The 22,088-nt window shown below is 34.0% G+C and overlaps 1 protein-coding gene across 1 annotated transcript in view; it reads left to right on the forward strand.

Moving 5' to 3' along the window:
• Window positions 1-16,151: 16,151 nt before the first annotated feature.
• Window positions 16,152-22,088, forward strand: part of LOC128986173 (uncharacterized) — a 403,677-nt gene continuing 397,740 nt past the window's right edge. Inside the window, exon 1 of the mRNA XM_054406359.1 lies at window positions 16,152-16,200. The gene's annotated coding sequence lies outside the window, so the exon portion shown is untranslated. The remainder of the gene's footprint in view (window positions 16,201-22,088) is intronic.

Below are 22,088 nucleotides of genomic sequence, written 5' to 3' on the forward strand. Positions count from 1 at the left end.
ACTACTGATAAGTTATCACACGACACCGGTGTGCCAGGTGTTATGTAAACAGCTGTTTCCCCACCACCTCTAACAATCACTGTCGAATGTCATCTCCGCCTTGAAACCTTGGATGTCAACAAATCTAACATTAGTTGACAATGAGGGGAAGATTGACATGTTGAGAATGTGTCATGCGTTAACAGTTTTATTTCAGAATGATTGTTAATTCAATTAACTTACCTACGACCTTGGAAAATGTCTATTTATTGTCTAGTAGCTAGTAGACAATATTACCTATAGGAGGTAACACTATGTAGCTTCAAAATCGTAAATCTTTTTACCTACGACCGATTTTTTAGCCGTTTCAGTAAAGTTCTTAGAATTGAAAAGATTCACTGTTTACTTAACAGAATTGTTTACTTAACAGCATTGTTGTTTTACTTTACAACACGTCGAGTAACAGACCAATGAAGTTTGAGAGAAAATAGGTAAATTGTAATAACCCGAACGTCAACATATCAGCTGTTAAGGACAATTTAACTGATAAAACAATGGGTGAGTGGTTGGAAAAATAAGTCGTTGCATCACAATCAGTGGCTATGAGAGGTTTAAACGAAAACACAATCTCTCTTGAAAGCTATGAGTAGAATTTGTTTTATTAAAAAACGGTCGTAGGTAAAGTAGTGTACGCAACCCGTGTAATTATAAGTTTTAAAGGCACTCGCCAAAGCTCGTAACTAAAATTTTCTACTCGTGTCGTTACGTTAATACTATCATTCAACATTTCTAACTACGTTACAAAAATAAAACAACTTATTTTTTTCAAGGCTTAGACAATTGTTAATATTCATGTATTTTACTATTGTCAAGTGTACTGAAAAAATAAGTGTTGGCATAATTCGTCTCTAAACAGCTTCAAATTAAGGCACTCTTGTAAAGAAGAACAGCGTTGGTTTGTTCATTGAATTAAAATCAATCCCCTATCCCCTAAAAGCCGCAACTTGAGGTGACATAGCACCCAGTGTTGTCATTAGTGACATCTTGTAATTCAAATATTTGAGCCTATAAAATGAACCACTATTTGGGTTTTAAACGAAGTATAAATACAAAAAGGGCAATTCAAATCAATTGTATTAAACCTTCTTTCGTTGAATAGAAGGCCAATGAAGCAACTAGGGATTTGCATCATTGACGCACATCTGAGGTATTTTATATGCTAAGCAGTAAGAAGAGAAAAATGATGATTTAACTGGCGTAAAGTGGTTTAATTAATTCGAACAATTGCTCTCCACGTACAATAAAACTCGTGTCACCGGTTATTAGTTTTTGTCTGGAATTCCTCCTACATTGTGAAAGCTTTAAAAACAATTAAAAACTGTACAGAGATTTACCATTTTATTATTTTGCTTAGTGTTATATACTGAAATAGGAGGGTGCGCTTGGTAAAAATTATAAACTTAACTACAATTGTTGCAAGTTTTTTTTCAAACAAACTAGTCTTCATGAAACACCTAGTTCCGGGACTACTGTAAATTTGATTTAAGTTCGTCGGGCACCAATTACTTGAGTATTTATTTGTTATATCATTAGCAAACTTAAGCTAAGCTCTTACTAAACCAATGCCAGTCAAACTGTCTATAAATATTAGTCTTATTTCTATTGACCATTATATTTTAAACTGATTAAAACAACTGCAACCTGTTGTAAGTCGGTGGGTGGCTCAGTTGGTAGCATCGCAGACTTCGGGCCCAAGGCAGCGATGTCGTGGGTTCGGATCCTGGTCACTGCGACAAAACATTTTATCAGTACAGTTCACCTTACCCACTCACCCCTTGCTTTGCTGGATACCTTCCACGCACAGATCTGAAGTGTATGTGGACTGGCAAATGCAAAGTTAAAAGAGGCCACCAAACTCTCTAAAAACACACAAAATTTAGAGATTGCTTCACAGGTTGTTTTTGTGACAGCATCGTTTAAAATGTACTATAAGGTTTGGAAAGCCAACATTTTTAATTGTTTTTAAACTAAAACACAGTAATAAAGCTATTTTTGATCACTATAATCACACTTTACGGGTTTAACGATTTATACTAAATCTCATAACACACCGAATAGTAATGCAGTTACAATTTCAATACGAATTGACGGAGCTTCCAGTTTGTTTGGTTAACGTTCACAAAGCTGGGATTCGTTAAAATTCAATAATATAAACTGGCTGGCCGTATTGAGCCGTACAAAGTAAGCTCATGTTATTTTGACAGGGCTTAACCCTGCATTAGTAGAAGCGGCTTCGTCCCCATGGCAACGTACGTGTAGTTCATGACTGGCGATGTGTACGGCTAATATGCTATACGTCTTCGTGTTCATTGTGGCATTTCAAATTATTTTGTAAACCAAAATGAACGCAATTAACCATTTTATACGGAACATAAACAATTTTCAGATAAACTAGGTATTGACGAATGTTTAAAAAATGAAGGTAAATTTTTAACTAGAGGGTATATGATTAATCTTGTTCTTACACAGGAATTGCCAAGAGTTATTGTAAAGACAAATACACAAAGTTACGGACATAAAATATTTTTCGTATGAATTTAGTTTAATCAATAAATAAAATAACAGCTAAGCTATAATAATCTCGGGCATAATTTTTTTACATTAATATTATAACATTTTATTGGTTAATGGTTTGTCGTGTCATTTACAGATGAGTAATCATGTGGATGATTCAATAAAAATTACACTTTTTCTTTGCATTGAAGTTTACAAAAGAAATTCGAAAACTAGAAAACCATAACTATAAATGCATTAACTGTGCAATTTATGAAGAATATTTAACGGCAAATTTGAGTGAAAGAGGTTCAACAGGATTTATTTTTTATGTTAAAGGGGTTTCGCAATCACGGGGTTTTTTAATTTGTGCCCTACTTTTATTGTTGGAAACATTTAAATAAATATATAACTGAAAGCACTGTTGTATAATACTGTACATTTATATTTTTTCAGTCGGCTGTATATAAAAAAACATTAATCTAGGAGTGTTTTGTTTATATATATTGGAGTAGTAAAGCAAAAGAATTACCTCCTTAATTTTATATTTATGTTATAGGCCAATGTTCTCTTACCAAATTTATTAAAGATAAACACAGTTTGAATCTAATTTGTAAATCAACAAAACATAATATTACATACAAGTATAAACTTCACACAAACCCCGTTATAAACTGTAACTTAGTTAGGCTGGTGATACACCAGCAGTCAGTGAGATGTATGGTTCAGTTACTAGTTAGACAAAGCCAAACCAAGTCTTTGAGTTGTTTCCGACTGTGTCAATGAATACAAAGCAAAGATGTCAAATGTGACTGAATGTGTCAGATGCGGTTGAATTTCACTTTCCCACCAGTTCACTCTCTGTTTCGCCCTTACAAAATCGAGATAAAAGCTGTATTGCTACGGAACTGTTTATCATACGTAAAACAATACGTAATCTTAATTATCTCTAAAACAGTAAAAAAATCTAGAACCCTGAAACAGACCTATTACACAATGGTGCTTCCCTTCCCTCTAGCTCTAGATTATGATTTTAACATTCTATCACAACTTTGAGCTACTACTTACCTATACTTACCTACTACTACTTGTCTCTAAACCTACTACTACTCCTACCCTATAGCCACTAGACTACCTTAGCATTTGTATTGAAGTCTATTAGCATTAAAGTGTGTTCTTTTTATTAATTGCTTAATCCATATGAAGTAATATGCGAAATATAATAGTGATCCAGCGTTTCATGATAGCTTTAAAGCCTTAAAGCACATAATAGGGATGATGTAGTAGAGGGTATATAGGGTTAGTATAGTACGCCTTAGTTATATGTGGCTTTAGGCTGCAAAGTGCACAGTTGCCATGACTACGGCCAAGGTTGGCTTCTCATAGACATAGACTTCTCATTAATCTTAAGTTCATTGTCCTGAATACAGGGCAAAAGTGCGGTACTGTTATATAGTGGATACCAAACTTCAAGAATAAATAATACAGCATTTTTCTAAAATATCCAAAACAATCTGAGAATAAACAAATTCATTATGAGTAACCCAGTACACAAATGTTTCCTATTTCACGATTTCCCAAAAGCTTATTTTATGAACATTAGGTATAGAAATTTAAGATCACTTCTTGATTTTTAAGAGACCCAAAATTTTGCATGGTAATTGGTTTATTGCATAAACTTACACAAAAGTGCTAAGAAGTTGCATTTTGAAATTTGACCCCCCCCCCTCCTCCTAAAATATGCAGATCTAAACATATTCAGAACAAGCAGGAGGCCAAAGATTGTGTGAGAAAGTAGTAGTACTTGACCACAATTTATTGGGAAAACCTTCTATGGTCTACGACATTGTTACATTTCAATCCTCTAAAAAATTCAAACCATTCTCCTTTTGGATTCTCTGGGAGTTTAATGTGTGTAATAAAATATTGTTTAGAGCATGGATTTATCGCATTTAATTTGCAAGATATTATAGCTGTTTTAGGCTCCTTTGCCTGCTGGAAAGGCGTAAACATCGGTTTTTATATTCTCATGGAAGCAAAGGAACAATCCAAAGTTAAAACTTTTTACACTTTCAGTGCATAACTCAACCCATCATAGATACCAATACAGCACTAACTAGTAACTACTAACCAACTACTAACTACTAACCAACTACTAACTACTAACCAACTACTGACAACAAACTGTCATTGGTACTAACTATAGTACCAATGACAGATACTCCAATGATGTGTAATACGAACAACAACGATGAATCATTTCTGTAATTTTCCTTTAGATTTTTAATAACAAAAGTAGGGGGGGTTTCCATTATTCTATTCTGCTAGTATGTCTTTTACTGTTCCTTGGATGATTTTATAGTGATGCTTGCAGGCTCTTGTTAGTTCCTTCACCCTTTCAACTTCAACCTGAACATTAAAAATCCTAAACTCCTCAAACTTTTTCAAAAATTATTTAAATATTTGCTCTGTTATCCATCTCTTTGTGGTAGTTTGAAATCATAATGTTCACAATTGTTATTTTAATTCATTTCTGGACGTCCCACTCTCAGATACCGGTTATGGTTTAAAATATTTTGCTATAATTTTTGTAAAATACCATACCCTTAAAATGTAACTTTAAAATTTGTTCTAAATAAAACGGTTGGATTTATGGTTGATTAGTCATGACTACGAGGTTGGTTTTTGAAATATGTGACAAAATCAACTTTTAAAATTTGTAACATAGATCAATAATTGACCAAAGCAGAAAAAAAATAATATAAAGCCAAGTAAAAAATATATACATATATATATATATATTATATATATATATATATATATATATATATATTTTTAGACCAATGTATCTACTAATCTTATGTTTACAGCTACAGGTCAATCACACATTGTTATCTTGCTAAAGTGAGAAGCTTACTAATGATATCCGTTCCAAGAAGACTTTCAGCATCGATTTCATACACTTTTTCCTTATTTCAAAATTTAACAACACAATTTTTTCAATGGTCCCATAGAATCATAAGCAGACATTGAACTGCGAATTCGGTCTTAGTTAAAATATTATCTTTAGTATACATAAATGTTTCGTAGTGAAAGATAGTGTATTCTACGCGTTGCATAGTTAACTTTAACAATCTCCGCATCACGCAAATGTTAGTAAGATGAACATTTTTTCCTCCTCCGATCATTACCATATAGATTCTAGAATTGAATCAAAAACCTAAATTTTTCATCAGAGGTTGGAACATCACTACCTGAAACATTTGTATTAACACCTGACACCCGACCGATGAAATTATACATTTATATATTCAATGATATTATAGTATTTTATACACCTTGTTTTGATTTATTTATGCTGTTATTGCCATCTTGACTTGGATTTAGAAACATGGACGTAATAAGACTTTTCTTAATTATGGCTATGATTACTATGAGTGACATGATTACCCTCAACTGTATGGTTGTGCTTTGCTTATAGCTCTATACATTTTCTATAATTTTTTTTTTTTTGTTATTTGAACTGTATGGCTTATATTGGCATATTGGTCAAATGAAACAGCACCCAAGTCGAATTAGCTTTTTAAAGTGCCTCCCTTGCCTGGCTAAGTTAGTTCACGTAATAGCTTTAAACACTAAAACTTGACAGAGATTTTACCGTGCAAAGAATCACACTTTACAGTGTTCGTGGGATATGTAAAGAATTGGACACTTGCCACTCCTAGGCTATTTTTCAAGATTGATATTATGAGTTTGAAGCTTTTAAATTTTTTTAAGCGTACAATTCGTCATTGTAAAGTTATTTCCAGGATATTTATTAGTTGAAATGATATTACTGGTAAAGAAAGTTTTCTAGTGCCATCGAATTTTATTACACATTTCTAAAATGCTTAAAATATAATGAAAATACTTTGAAGTAATTACTTAGTTGGCAGTATCAGTTTCAAATTTTTCCGATATTCAATTTAGTGGAAGAGACATCCAAGACGATTTAGCCGAGTAAAGTTAAGCATCGACGTGGGAAAACCCAATTAAAACGGCTGAGCCGTATCATTGGCTGCGTGCTTACAGTCTGAAGACGGAAATTGATACACTAACTCACTGTTAAACAGCTAAACATGTCCGTCAACCAAATGTAATTTACCTTGCGTTAAATGTTTGACCGTAGTCAAGGGTTATATAAATTTCTGTAAAACGTAATAAAAAAATCTTACAAATGTATGTAAACAGATCTTGTAAAAAACATTAGTACTTTAGATTTTCTGGACAACCAAAATTCAGATTGATTATAAAATTGAATCAATATAAAAATAAAATAACTTTTACTCAAATTCATGGTTACTTATCTAACTAATTAAAACATTGCGGCAAAATTTGAAGAGATTTCATACTTTTAAAACAAACAACAATACTTTCATTATTTTCAGTATAGTATTCCACAGAACAATAACTCAAGAATTATTGTGAATTTGAATAAAATAACCAACCTCATTGATTCAGAATCTTGGTTAATTGGTTTATTAAATGAAATATATAGTTAAATTTGAAAGAAACCGTTATTGTTGTCAAACAGAACTGTCGCGTAACATACGTATCACACTTCACACTTTGGACTATATGTTCTTCTCAGGTTACAAGTCGAACATTTTGGGTGTTTTGCTCCCTAATTGGGTAATTAAAACTTCCATACTTCACAGGACGATGTTCCAGGAAGTAGTGAAATATACAGACTGTCGCGTAACATACGTATCACACTTCACACTTTGGACTATATGTTCTTCTAAGGTAACAAGTCAAACATTTTGGGTGTAATGCTCCCTAATTGGGTAATTGAAACTTCCATACTTCACAGGACGATGTTCCAGGAAGTAGTGAAATATACAGACTGTCGCGTAACATACGTATCACACTTCACACTTTGGACTATATGTTCTTCTAAGGTAACAAGTCAAACATTTTGGGTGTAATGCTCCCTAATTGGGTAATTGAAACTTCCATACTTCACAGGACGATGTTCCAGGAAGTAGTGAAATATACAGACTGTCGCGTAACATACGTATCACACTTCACACTTTGGACTATATGTTCTTCTAAGGTAACAAGTCAAACATTTTGGGTGTAATGTTCCCTAATTGGGTAATTGGAACTTCCATACTTCACAGGACGATGTGCCAGGAAGTAGTAAAATATACAGACTGTCGCGTAACATACGTATCACACTTCACACTTTGGACTATATGTTCTTCTAAGGTAACAAGTCAAACATTTTGGGTGTAATGTTCCCTAATTGGGTAATTGGAACTTCCATACTTCACAGGACGATGTGCCAGGAAGTAGTAAAATATACAGACTGTCGCGTAACATACGTATCACACTTCACACTTTGGACTATATGTTCTTCTAAGGTAACAAGTCAAACATGCTGGGTGTAATGCTCCCTAATTGGGTAATTAAAACTTCCATACTTCACAGGACGATGTTCCAGGAAGTAGTGAAATATACAGACTGTCGCGTAACATACGTATCACATTTAACACTTTGGACTATATGTTCTTCTCAGGTTACAATTCGAACATTTTGGGTGTAATGTTCCCTAATTGGGTAATTGAAACTTCCATACTTCACAGGACGATGTTCCAGGAAGTAGTGAAATATACAGACTGTCGCGTAACATACGTATCACACTTCACACTTTGGACTATATGTTCTTCTAAGGTAACAAGTCAAACATTTTGGGTGTAATGCTCCCTAATTGGGTAATTGAAACTTCCATACTTCACAGGACGATGTTCCAGGAAGTAGTGAAATATACAGACTGTCGCGTAACATACGTATCACACTTCACACTTTGGACTATATGTTCTTCTCAGGTTACAAGTCGAACATTTTGGGTGTTTTGCTCCCTAATTGGGTAATTGAAACTTCCATACTTCACAGGACGATGTTCCAGGAAGTAGTGAAATATACAGACTGTCGCGTAACATACGTATCACACTTCACACTTTGGACTATATGTTCTTCTAAGGTAACAAGTCAAACATTTTGGGTGTAATGCTCCCTAATTGGGTAATTGAAACTTCCATACTTCACAGGACGATGTTCCAGGAAGTAGTGAAATATACAGACTGTCGCTTAATATACGTATCACACTTCACACTTTGGACTATATGTTCTTCTCAGGTTACAAGACGAACATTTTGGGTGTAATGCTCCCTAATTGGGTAATTGAAACTTCCATACTTCACAGGACGATGTTCCAGGAAGTAGTGAAATATACAGACTGTCGCGTAACATACGTATCACACTTCACACTTTGGACTATATGTTCTTCTAAGGTAACAAGTCAAACATTTTGGGTGTAATGCTCCCTAATTGGGTAATTGAAACTTCCATACTTCACAGGACGATGTTCCAGGAAGTAGTGAAATATACAGACTGTCGCGTAACATACGTATCACACTTCACACTTTGGACTATATGTTCTTCTAAGGTAACAAGTCAAACATTTTGGGTGTAATGTTCCCTAATTGGGTAATTGGAACTTCCATACTTCACAGGACGATGTGCCAGGAAGTAGTAAAATATACAGACTGTCGCGTAACATACGTATCACACTTCACACTTTGGACTATATGTTCTTCTAAGGTAACAAGTCAAACATTTTGGGTGTAATGTTCCCTAATTGGGTAATTGGAACTTCCATACTTCACAGGACGATGTGCCAGGAAGTAGTAAAATATACAGACTGTCGCGTAACATACGTATCACACTTCACACTTTGGACTATATGTTCTTCTAAGGTAACAAGTCAAACATGTTGGGTGTAATGCTCCCTAATTGGGTAATTGAAACTTCCATACTTCACAGGACGATGTTCCAGGAAGTAGTGAAATATACAGACTGTCGCGTAACATACGTATCACATTTCACACTTTGGACTATATGTTCTTCTCAGGTTACAAGTCGAACATTTTGGGTGTAATGTTCCCTAATTGGGTAATTGAAACTTCCATACTTCACAGGACGATGTTCCAGGAAGTAGTGAAATATACAGACTGTCGCGTAACATACGTATCACACTTCACACTTTGGACTATATGTTCTTCTAAGGTAACAAGTCAAACATTTTGGGTGTAATGCTCCCTAATTGGGTAATTGAAACTTCCATACTTCACAGGACGATGTTCCAGGAAGTAGTGAAATATACAGACTGTCGCGTAACATACGTATCACACTTCACACTTTGGACTATATGTTCTTCTCAGGTTACAAGTCGAACATTTTGGGTGTTTTGCTCCCTAATTGGGTAATTGAAACTTCCATACTTCACAGGACGATGTTCCAGGAAGTAGTGAAATATACAGACTGTCGCGTAACATACGTATCACACTTCACACTTTGGACTATATGTTCTTCTAAGGTAACAAGTCAAACATTTTGGGTGTAATGCTCCCTAATTGGGTAATTGAAACTTCCATACTTCACAGGACGATGTTCCAGGAAGTAGTGAAATATACAGACTGTCGCTTAATATACGTATCACACTTCACACTTTGGACTATATGTTCTTCTCAGGTTACAAGACGAACATTTTGGGTGTAATGCTCCCTAATTGGGTAATTGAAACTTCCATACTTCACAGGACGATGTTCCAGGAAGTAGTGAAATATACAGACTGTCGCGTAACATACGTATCACACTTCACACTTTGGACTATATGTTCTTCTAAGGTAACAAGTCAAACATTTTGGGTGTAATGCTCCCTAATTGGGTAATTGAAACTTCCATACTTCACAGGACGATGTTCCAGGAAGTAGTGAAATATACAGACTGTCGCGTAACATACGTATCACACTTCACACTTTGGACTATATGTTCTTCTAAGGTAACAAGTCAAACATTTTGGGTGTAATGTTCCCTAATTGGGTAATTGGAACTTCCATACTTCACAGGACGATGTGCCAGGAAGTAGTAAAATATACAGACTGTCGCGTAACATACGTATCACACTTCACACTTTGGACTATATGTTCTTCTAAGGTAACAAGTCAAACATTTTGGGTGTAATGTTCCCTAATTGGGTAATTGAAACTTCCATACTTCACAGGACGATGTTCCAGGAAGTAGTGAAATATACAGACCGTCGCGTAACATACGTATCACACTTCACACTTTGGACTATATGTTCTTCTAAGGTAACAAGTCAAACATTTTGGGTGTAATGCTCCCTAATTGGGTAATTGGAACTTCCATATTTCACAGGACGATGTGCCGGGAAGTAGTGAAATATACAGTAACCATGGAAACTGAGAATATTGTATTAAAATTGAAATAAGCTTTGCTATCTACTGTAGTACCAAGTACCACCTTGTTGGCTTACCGATTCGTTTCAAGACATCAAATAACTTATTTTCATTGAGTTTTCCTAGTGTAGCTGGTTAAAGTTGTTTATTGTATTGTTTATCAATGTTTTCCGGCTTAGTCGTGTACTTTTCAAAGGGGTTCTATACTTGATGAATTCCATACGAACTGGATATCGATATTAATGAACACGTGCCTACCATTGTTTATACCTAAGTTACCAATTACAAAAGTTATAAGTTAGGGTAGTTGTTGGTTTAGGGGTTATGTTTTGTAGAGGTACAAACTTTTAAGACGAGTTTCTCTTTACTCATACGTAAGCTTTAATGTGCGCATTAGATACATGTTGAATGGGAAATAAAATACCTCCCTGTTATAACATCACAAAGTGTTTTTGAAAGTCAGATTAGAATCCAAAATAACAATCTAGATTTTAGTTAATTTTATTATTTCTTTAAAATGTTATCATCATTTTCCTAATACATAACAAATATTAAGTCTGGGATTCAATCATATTTAATTATTGGGTTGTTAAATAATACAAGACCCATCCTCATAGATGGGTTTTAAAGATTCCATAGATCATTGATTTGATCTTAAAATGATTTTTATTAAATTTTGTTATACTCAATATTAAATCTAGAGTATTTTCCACGAGGCTGTATTTTATATATCTATTATTTATTTTATTATTCATTGCAATGGTGATCACCACTTTTAAATAGTTAATTTACGAATGCAAATGCAGTTTTAAAGTAACTTACTTATATGTAACAGCTATTATTACAATGCAATAAATACTCATTTTACAGTAAAAGATAGCAAAAAATAAATAAATAAATAAAAATACTAAAACTTTTACAGTTACAAATATGCAATAAATAAAAAAAATTATATACAGTATTAGACACTACCTAATAAATTTGACAACCTTGTTAATGAGACTGAAAAGTTTATAATAAAATTATGTATTAATAATATAATTATTGATTTACACTAATATTCTCAAATAGAAATGAATATTTTTGACAACTTTTATTACAAAAACATGAAATTCGTGGACTATTACATTAATATAGTTGATCTTTTACAAACCTATAGTATAATAATTGTTTTAGAAAGCAATAAACATGATATTGCCATGAACCAATATATCTTCCTGTACAAAGACAGGCTTATCAGTGAAGTGTTCATATGGTTAATGAGGCTTTACTGAGGGGATTGGGATTGAAGTGGGACTTTGATCAGACCACTTCTACGTATGATATTGCTTTATATATTTCTCACCAATTTATACAATCTTTGTATTCATAATCTTTCAAAAACGTTGGTACTCCTTTTACCTACAAGTCATTGTGATAAAATTGTTATACATTTTCGAAAAAATTTAATTGGCTGGATAATTTGAGTGAAAGCACAATAGTTACGTGATGGCTATTGTTAACCGTGTTCGTACTAAAAAAAAGGATGTAAGTCACGAGTTACATGAAAAGTAGCTTACTATATAAATATCGAAAAACTGGTTCGGTTTCCACAATAAATTTAGATTTACATTAGATAAACAAATTTCAAATATAACGATTTTTACGTAAAGTTGTTGTTGGTATACTAGTAAAATATTAGATGTAGTGGTACCTTTAAATTTTTAAAGGTGGTGAGATTAAACTGTGAATAAGAAACCAACAAAGTCATATTATATTTTACCCTGAATCTATAGTACGTATAAAGACTTTTTTCTTTGCCTTTGACCTGCCAATTAAATTGATTATTTATCACAGGGTGGCTTAAATGGATGTTCGGATTTGAACTGCATAGTACTATTAGGGTTGGAGGGTCGGGTCCACTGTTGGCCGTCTGAAGTCGACCATAACATGTTGGAAGTATGGAAAATAGTATCCAATTTGCCACGAGATAGCGCAGTGGACGGTCGAGCACTACGTTGTTGCTGTGGAACAGTTTTTTTTTCATAAACAGTAAATCTTTTATTACGTTGCAACGGTACATTTTTTGACAACATTTTGGTGTAGCCTGTAATGGACTGGTTCATGATCAAAGATCAATACCACGTTGAGTGACTGTATTTCGGACAACAGGGCCCGTCATTAGTAGTAAATATACTAGACGTCCATGAACGGCAGTTACTCTAAAAAAAAAATAGAGACCGCAAGAGCGTCAGTGCTTCAAAGTCCGCTACTTTATTTTTATGGTTTTTAATTATTTTTTTTTAGTTAAAATTTTTATAGTTTGGTTGACATAGCCTACTAGCAACGTTGTAACTTAAAAGGTGTTTTTTTTTTGTAATTGGGTATTTGAAAGTGTCTAGAAACGTAAGTCAGTAAGATTTATGTGTAAAATCACTTGTGTTGTATTCATTTCAAAACCGACCATACTTTTGCGCCACCCTGTATCTGTACTTATTTAACATATGTTATTTTTATGTTTACTTTTCAATACATAATTTTTTCTTGATCATGTTAACATGGCGTGTCTCATTTCTTAATTTTTTTACATTTCTTAATCCAAAATTTCAATATAAAATTATTATTGTTAAATATACCAAAATGAAAACCATGAAATAAATCAGCAAACAATTTGGTAGCAATAAGCTAAATTTACCAACATTGACCAATACTTTCCCATCTGTGTGGTTGTTTGAACGCTGAGTTTCAGTGATGGAAGACCGTGCTGACATTAACCCACGTCAGTGTGGATTCTGTGATTCATTAATTGATTCAGTGTTCCATTGATCTAGTGGTAAAATACAGTGATCTAGTGGTACAGTGATGTAGTGGTACAGTGATCCAGTGATACAGTGATGTAGTGGTACAGTGATCCAGTGGTAGAGTGATCTAGTGTTCTATTGATCTAGTGGTAGCCTGCAGTGATTTTGTGGGACACTGATCTAATGGACAGTGATCACGTGGTACAGTGATCTAGTGGTTTAGTAATCTAGTGGTAGCCTGCAGTGATCTAATGGTAAAGTGATCTAGTGGTACAGTGATGTAGTGGTACAGTGATGTAGTGATACAGTGATCCAGTGGTAGAGTGATCTAGTGTTCTATTGATCTAGTGGTAGACTGCAGTGATTTAGTGGTACACTGAACTAGTGGACAGTGATCAAGTGGTACAGTGATCTAGTGGACAGTAATCTAGTGGTACAGTGATCTAGTGGTACAGTGATCTAGTGGTACAGTGATCTAGTGGTACAATGATCTAGTGGTTTAGTAATCTAGTGGTAGCCTGCAGTGATCTAGTGGTAAAGTGATCTAGTGGTAGAGTGATCTAGTGCTCTATTGATCTAGTGGTAGCCTGTAGTGATTTAGTGATACACTGATCTAGTGGACAGTGATCAAGTGGTACAGTGATCTAGTGGATAGTACCGGTAATCCAGTGGTACAGTGATCTAGTGGTACAGTGATCTAGTGGTACAGTGATCTAGTAGTACAGTGATCTAGTGGTACAGTGATCTAGTGGTTTAGTGATCTAGTGGTAGCCTGCAGTGATCTAGTGGTACAGTGATCTAGTGGTACAGTGATCTAGTGGTTTAGTGATCTAGTGGTAGCCTGCAGTGATCTAGTGGTACAGAGATCTAGTGTCAAAGTGATGTAGTGGTAGCCTGCAGTGATCTAGCAGTACAGTGATCTAGTGGTACAGTGATCTAGTGTTCTATTGATCTAGTGGTAGCCTGCAGTGATTTAGCGGTACAGTGATCTAGTGGTAGCCTGCAGTGATCTAGCGGTACAGTGATCTAGTGTTCTATTGATCTAGTGGTAGCCTGCAGTGATTTAGTGGTACACTGATCTAGTGGACAGTGATCTAGTGGTACGGTGATCTAGTGGACAGTGATCTAGTGGTACAGTGATCTAGTGGTACAGTGATCTAGTGGTTTATTGATCTAGTGGTAGCCTGCAGTGATCTAGTGGTACAGTGATCTAGTGGTAAATTGATCTAGTGGTAGCCTACAGTGATCTAGCGGTACAGTGATCTAGTGGTAGCCTGCAGCGATCTAGTGGTACAGTGATGTAGTGGTAGCCTGCAGTGGTCTAGTGGGTCAGTGATATAATGGACAGTGATCTAGAGGTACAGTGATCTAGTGGTAGCCTGTAGCGATCTAGTGGTACAGTGATGTAGTGGTAGCCTGCAGTGATGTAGTGGGTCAGTGATATAATAGACAGTGGTCTAGTAGTACAGTGGTCTAGTGGTACAGTGATCTAGTGGTTCAGTGATGTAGTGGTACAGTGATCTAGTGGTACAGTGATCTAGTGTTCTAGTGATCTAGTGGTAGCCAAAAAACGTACCAATTTTGCGTCCCATTTAAGTTGGTAATCTGATATTATCTAATATTAACTGCTTTTTTAAGTGGGGGAATCAAACCTCGGTTACACAAGTTTTTTACTGAAATTACACAGAATATGCTCACTAAAAAAAACTCATATCAATGTGGATAAATCACAGTGACTTTATTTCTTGGGTAGTTACAATGCTTGTAAGGTGAATAACCTCTCTTTAGGTAGGTTATGTTTATCAAATGATTACACAATGTAGGTATTTTCAACAAAGTAAACATAGTTTATGCAAATTTTATTTTGGTCCTTTATAGTGCTACTACGACAGCGACCTAATCAGCTGTGCTGGGCAGATTAAAGTTGTGAAGGGAAAGAGCAATATTGAACGCCACACGATCAAAGGGTCTCACTAGTGCCACCCTGGTCTGTGTATTTCATTACCTCCCAGGACAGGACACTTCACTTTGTTGAGAATGACCTCAATGTTGAGTTTATTTATATAAAGCTTAAAACTACCTCCTCACGTCCCTTCACTTATTAAAAATACACATCAATCCATGATATAGATCCTCAGTTACAAAAATATATCCATCGAAATGTTCCAAACTATTAAATGTCATGTAAAATTACACGTTAAAATAATATTCGCAACCACGGATCACAAGGATTACCCTGTCAGCGTTTCCAAACTGCTTGAACAATTGGATCATTGACTCTTGCTAAGCCCTGGGGTTGTCGATCTAATACCTCTAATTGGTATGATCCCTGAAGCTTTATGTGCGAGATGGAGCTCTCGATAGAATTCATCAGTTGATAGCAGCTAGTGTAACAGGTAGCTGTGTGGAGGGGGTGAGGGGAGGGTGTGCCCGGATCTGTTGCACTGTCATGCCCATTACCTCCCCTACAATTCCCCCACCACCACCCCCTCAACCACCCTTTGCTCCTCACTAGGGTAGCGGCTACCCCAGTGTCGTGTGTAGTGCCACCGCTCCGGGTACATCTCTATGATTAGCTGATTAAGGTGAGTAATTTCAATTAATTAAGGAATAATCGTTATTTTTAACAGTTTTTTTTTAACACGTTTTAATCCGGGTTACTATCGCATTCGTGGTGCATCCAGAGTAGATAGGTGAACTAATCGATAGGTCGTAAAACTAATTACTTATCGTGTTTGTTTTGTGGATAGTGATGATAGTTAGCGTTAGCTTTGACAAATAATTGTAATTATTGTAAGTTTGCTCCACACATACTAACAATTGACTTTTGCTACTATCGGGGTTAGAATAGAATGAGTTTTGATCGGTCCTGAATCAGTATGTGTATGAATAATTTGTTAATTTGCTACAATACGAATGAAACAAAGTAAAATTTGCAATTTAAAATATAAGTACCCTAATAGTAAAACATACAAAGAAAATTATGTTTTAAAACTACTATCGTATCAGCTAAACTTTGAAAGATTAATATTTCTGGCTTTGTGTTGAGCCATCATATTTATTAGAAAAAGTGCAAAAACATTCTCAAAATAATTGAATTTTGAAAAGCAGCGTATTCTCTACTTTAAATTAATAAGATTTGTTACGCCAAGAATACCATTTTGAAAAACAGTTTACTGTCCTAGTGATTAAGTGAATGCTTAGTTGGAGAAAACGCTTTATTTTATAAGACATTTGAAATGGAAATATGTTCAAAGGTTATTAACCATTTAAATTATAAGCTTCTTTATCATTCTCATTCAAATTCCACTTAGTAAAATACGTACAAATGGAAAAAAACTTAAAGATAAATATATTGATTTATTATTTACGGTATAATATTCAAGACATATAATTATGACAACTTTTCTTTCTGTAAAATTTGATTCAAACACGTTGGAATTACAGGTAACTATATATTACGAATATTTTACGTTCAGTATCTAAAACCGTTATGTACTATATCACACAATATGTTACAACACATAATTTGCAAAATATGAAAAATAATAGTAATCAATTTTTGTTGACGTGTTGTTAAATATAATCTTTTCACACATAAACATAAAAAAATATATTAACATTACATTTCTTGTTTCGTAAAATATTCCCGAGAGTTAAATTGGTTTAAAATGTAAAAGAATGGAATATCCATATGATATCATAGTCCATTCTAGAATATCCGGATAGTTTTACGATTTTTAGAGATATGTTCTAGTAATAAAGTCTGCATGAGTTATAAGTGCAATTTATAAATAAGTCAGACATTGGACCCAACAGGTTGTATGCCACACCTGTGGTCTGTGCACAGTTTGTAGGGAGTGCAATACTTTACTTCTTTACTTGTTTTAGTATAGTGATATGCATTTCTAGGTAATACTCAACTTATATAGCCCAGAATGCTCGGAATTAATGTTAATAACTACATTGAATGTTATAAAAATATTTTTCATTTTGCAGGTGTTGCTCAACTTAATTGTGTGGGATGAAATAGTCACTTCAATCGAATATTTTCAGACTAATTTATTTGGATTATTTATAATCAAATTACGTAACTATTGTATTTTACTTAATCAATGCAACTCAAAATACTCCTCGTCCTACTTCTTGATGTTATTGTAATATCGGCTCAAATATTGCGGTTTAAAAAAATTTTCAATTTATTAAACACTAAAGGCATGACAATCCTGCATAGAACCTCAAAATCAGATAATTTTGGGTAAGCATAAATATTTTAATTCTAAACCCATGGAGTGACCACAATTAATTAAGGACTTTACACAATATGTGTATCAATTCACTACAAAACTGCGGTTAATTGAAAATGCTTCGAAAATAAATTTACGAGGGTTTTTTTGGTTGATGAAAATTTCGAAATTAACACTCATCTGTACTGGATTGAGATAAATACCATTTGTCTACACTGATGTCTTTTCTATGAACAATAACCTTTAAAATGACGTGTCGCTCAATCGGGGTTCAAGCTTACACTTTTTGAGTGGTCCCCAAAATTTCTCATTTCGAGATAGACACAGACATTTTTTATTTGTGAATAAATCATAAATAATTAAAAAATCTTAAACGTCAAAGACGAGACATAGAGTATTCTAGTAAACTTTCAAAACCAACTATTTATTAGTTAGCAGATTTATTCTATATCAAAGAAATACACAAATGCATACTAATGCAAAGCTTTAAAATCAGACACACATGAATACCTGGTTACTGTAAAAATCACCGTCCACTAGAATTTATTTTTAAGTTTCCCAAAACCTTGAAACCATCCTTGAACTGCACTGCTTACCTTTTCAGGAAGGTTATTATATGATAAGGGCCCCAAAAAATGTTCATTCCTATCAGGGACCCTCAGACCATGACATGGAGTAAGGAAATCTCCTCTATGCCTTGTGGGGTATCTATGCCATTGAACAACCTGTGGAATATCCTTTAGATGATGAACCGTTGACATAATTGCTCTGTAGATGAACGGTTGTAGGCAATGTTAGAATGGTTTGCGCCCGAAAGACCCATCTACAATGGAGGGGTGGTAGGTCTATCATTAATTTATGATACGCACTTTTTGGACGACAAAGACCTTAGCAGCATGGAAGGGACTACTAGCAAAATTTTCGTACGGAAAGGTGCACTTGTATACCATATAAATGTGTAATGAGTTTAGTTTTCCTGTTATAGCCCATTGAAATGTACAAACGAAGAATTAAGACATTTGAAATGTTATTCAGCCAGAAAGAACCTACGTAAATGTATTTTCACTCGATTTATGAACGACAATCTCTGCTTTCAGGTCCGGTCAAAATCGTAATTTCAATCGAAATATGTAAATAGATGCAGAGTTTAGTTTCCTGGGTTGACCCGTTGAACGTTAACGGAGGATATCTATACTTTTGCCCACAACCATAATAACAGAATGACATTTGATAGTAACTAGATTAGGATTGCTGCCGGACTCGACAAATTAATAAATGCTATAGGTGATAAAATATAAAAAATGCGTAAATTGAATTATTTAATTCCTTAAAAGATTCACCTGACTCCTAAGTGTTATGCTAGTAAGAAAATTCATTTATACACCTGTATGTTTTCCTTTTACTTGTCAACAGTTACCTGAATCTATTTTGCCGTCGGACTGAGGTGGAGCCGGTGACACGAAGTTTGTGCTGTGAATTTTAAAACATGCCACATTCAAGTTGACTGAGCAACTACCAGACACCTTACTCTACTGGCTGTTTCCTCGAACAGTAAACTCAAAATTTACAATAAAATTGAATTGAAAATGCAGGATACTTTTTGACATAAAAACCAAATGTTGTTCCGTCCCAGTTTAATTAAAACAACGTACCATTTTAATTTAGTGTAAGTAAATTGACTAACATTATAATAAAGAGATGGGATTTTTATTTTTATTTAAATAAAAATTCACATTGGATCAGTTTTTAATTTTAAGCATACTTTGTCAAAATAGGTATTAAACGTCATACATTTCTAAAATAATGTTTTATGTTTTTCAAAACTGATTTTTACAACACAAATTTGTTATCACTAGTTATAACTAACTTGTCAATCTTACTTCCAAATACGTAAAGTTCATTTGGTTCTGATTTAAAAATAACTACTCTCATTTATTATATCCTAACAAAATATACTTTAAGCTCTTACGAATGTGTCTTTCTATATTACAATATTAAGTTAAACTTTATAGCCATAAACTACGAATTAACTATATTTCAATGAGCACTGTCATAGGTACTAAGACAAAATTTCTCAAAACCTAATTTATATTGTTATTTATTTTTTTTTTCTACGCCAGTGGATTTTTCAGAAGGGATGGAACAGAAAGTTATTAAAACGCTTTTTGGGAAAGCAATTGTTTAGTAAATGTGCCGGGAATTGAACCCGGCCCTCCCACACCAAAGTCCGAGACGCTAAACACTAGCAAAACACAACAATAGAAATTTAATTCTAAATATTATAATAACTTATGCTTCCTCAAACCTTCACATATGTTAACAGCTTATGTAACTATTTTCCAAAGTTTTATCAAAAAAACACACACACAATAAAAACGACTACTCTTGGAAGATATGATGCAATAATCAAATTACAATACGCTATATTCTGTGAGCCATATTGTTAATTTAAAATACCAACGAACCTATTTAAACTTACCATTACATAGGACCGTACAGAAAGTGTATTTTTATTCATACAGGGTGCCATGTGTTGTTACCGTTGACACTGTATCAGCAAACAACGTAGAGGCTCACTTTTAAACAGAATAACGAAAATCCCTCTTTTGATCCAGCTTTCTAGTTTGGTTGGGCTCAAAGTGATCGGTCTACAAACATAATCGCTCACACGCTGATATATGGGGGAAATATATCAAAGGCTGTCAGACTTACTTTCGTTATGTATGCTGTAGGTCGAAAAAGAAATCCTTAAATTCTGGATTTGTCAGAAAATTATAATATTTTACTTATTCAGCTCGAGCTGTAACTAACTACACTGTAGTTTGTATATTTTAAATATATTTCCATCTTCTATGAATAAGGACTACGGAGCCTTACAGCTTTGTATTTATGGTACATTACTTTAAAATATATTCAAATGCATACAGTTATAATATATTTCTTAGAATTTCATATATTTACCAGGTATTGAATAGCTGAATGTGGTAAAGTAGTACAAAAATAAATGTGCCAGATTCGACGACGTGTGCTGTTTTGCTTTGTTTTTTTAAAAGAGTGTAGTCATTGTTTGTTTATACATTCTAGAACATTATGAAGTTTTAGATCGATGTATATTTGAATAATTGTTACACTTACTTCCAATCTAAATTGCTAAAAACCTTCTAATCTAAAGGAAACAACATATTTTCCTGCACCAACAAAATGCCAGTAGTTACACCGTTTCCACACTGGTACTGACAATCACATATTATTAGGGTGTGGGTGAGGAAGGTACAGGATTTCAGGCTCTGCAAAACACCACTACATCAACAATACAGCATTGCCAACTTGACGACAATACAAATCCCTCCCACAGTGATGAATTCTCGACATAATACCGTGCCATTGTTCGCGAGACTTGTACTTCGGACTCACTATTTATGTGTAAACCTTCATTTAAAATTCCAAGTCTCCGTGACAGTGGAAATAATTATTGAATTGATTGTTGAATGTTTGTTGAAAGTTTATTTTACCCATATTTATTTGGTGTTTTAAATATTCTATTGTGATACGGTGCCTTATTCCTTTTCGACTCAATGTTAATGCCATCTTTTGTAAAAATTGTATTTCGGACCCCCTATTTCCCGTACCTACCTTCATTTATAGTATGTAGTACAACATGTAGCATTGGGAGTAATTAGTGGACTGGTTTTATTTTTTTAAATTCTTTTTTTCTCCTTTTTGTCAGTATTTTAAGTATTGCATTGTAAACAAAAGCCTTATTACGTTTTCATTCAGTGTTAATGTTAATCATATTAGTTTGTTGCCCAATTAGTTTAGGTAAAATATAAATATAAAAAAGAAGTATAAGAGTAATCCTTTTAGAATGAAATCAGAGCCGAACGTTAAATTTTCGCACTATAAAACCATCCTGCATTTATTTAAACTTGCATTTATTTCGTTTCTAATTTTAAATGGGAGTTCCTTATATGTTTTGTACAATCATTGGTTCAAAGCAGATTAATAAAATTTCTGGTATTTTAAATGTTGATAAGTGAATTAAGTCCCCCAAAAATAGGTCCACCCTTAAAATATATATATAGTTGTCTTTTAAATAAATTTCTGCTAATACTTTTTGCAAATCTTCAAATTTAGTGTTACCAGCATTTATTTGTATGTCATACGTTATAAGTTAGTTGAAAGTATCACCATATTTAAAATGTTGGATGAGTTAATATTTGTATTAC

This window comes from Macrosteles quadrilineatus, unplaced genomic scaffold, assembly GCF_028750875.1.
Source record: "Macrosteles quadrilineatus isolate MER2022 unplaced genomic scaffold, UCM_ALF_1.0 Scaffold_2__2_contigs__length_208266976, whole genome shotgun sequence".
Classification (NCBI taxonomy): Eukaryota; Metazoa; Arthropoda; class Insecta; order Hemiptera; family Cicadellidae; genus Macrosteles; species Macrosteles quadrilineatus.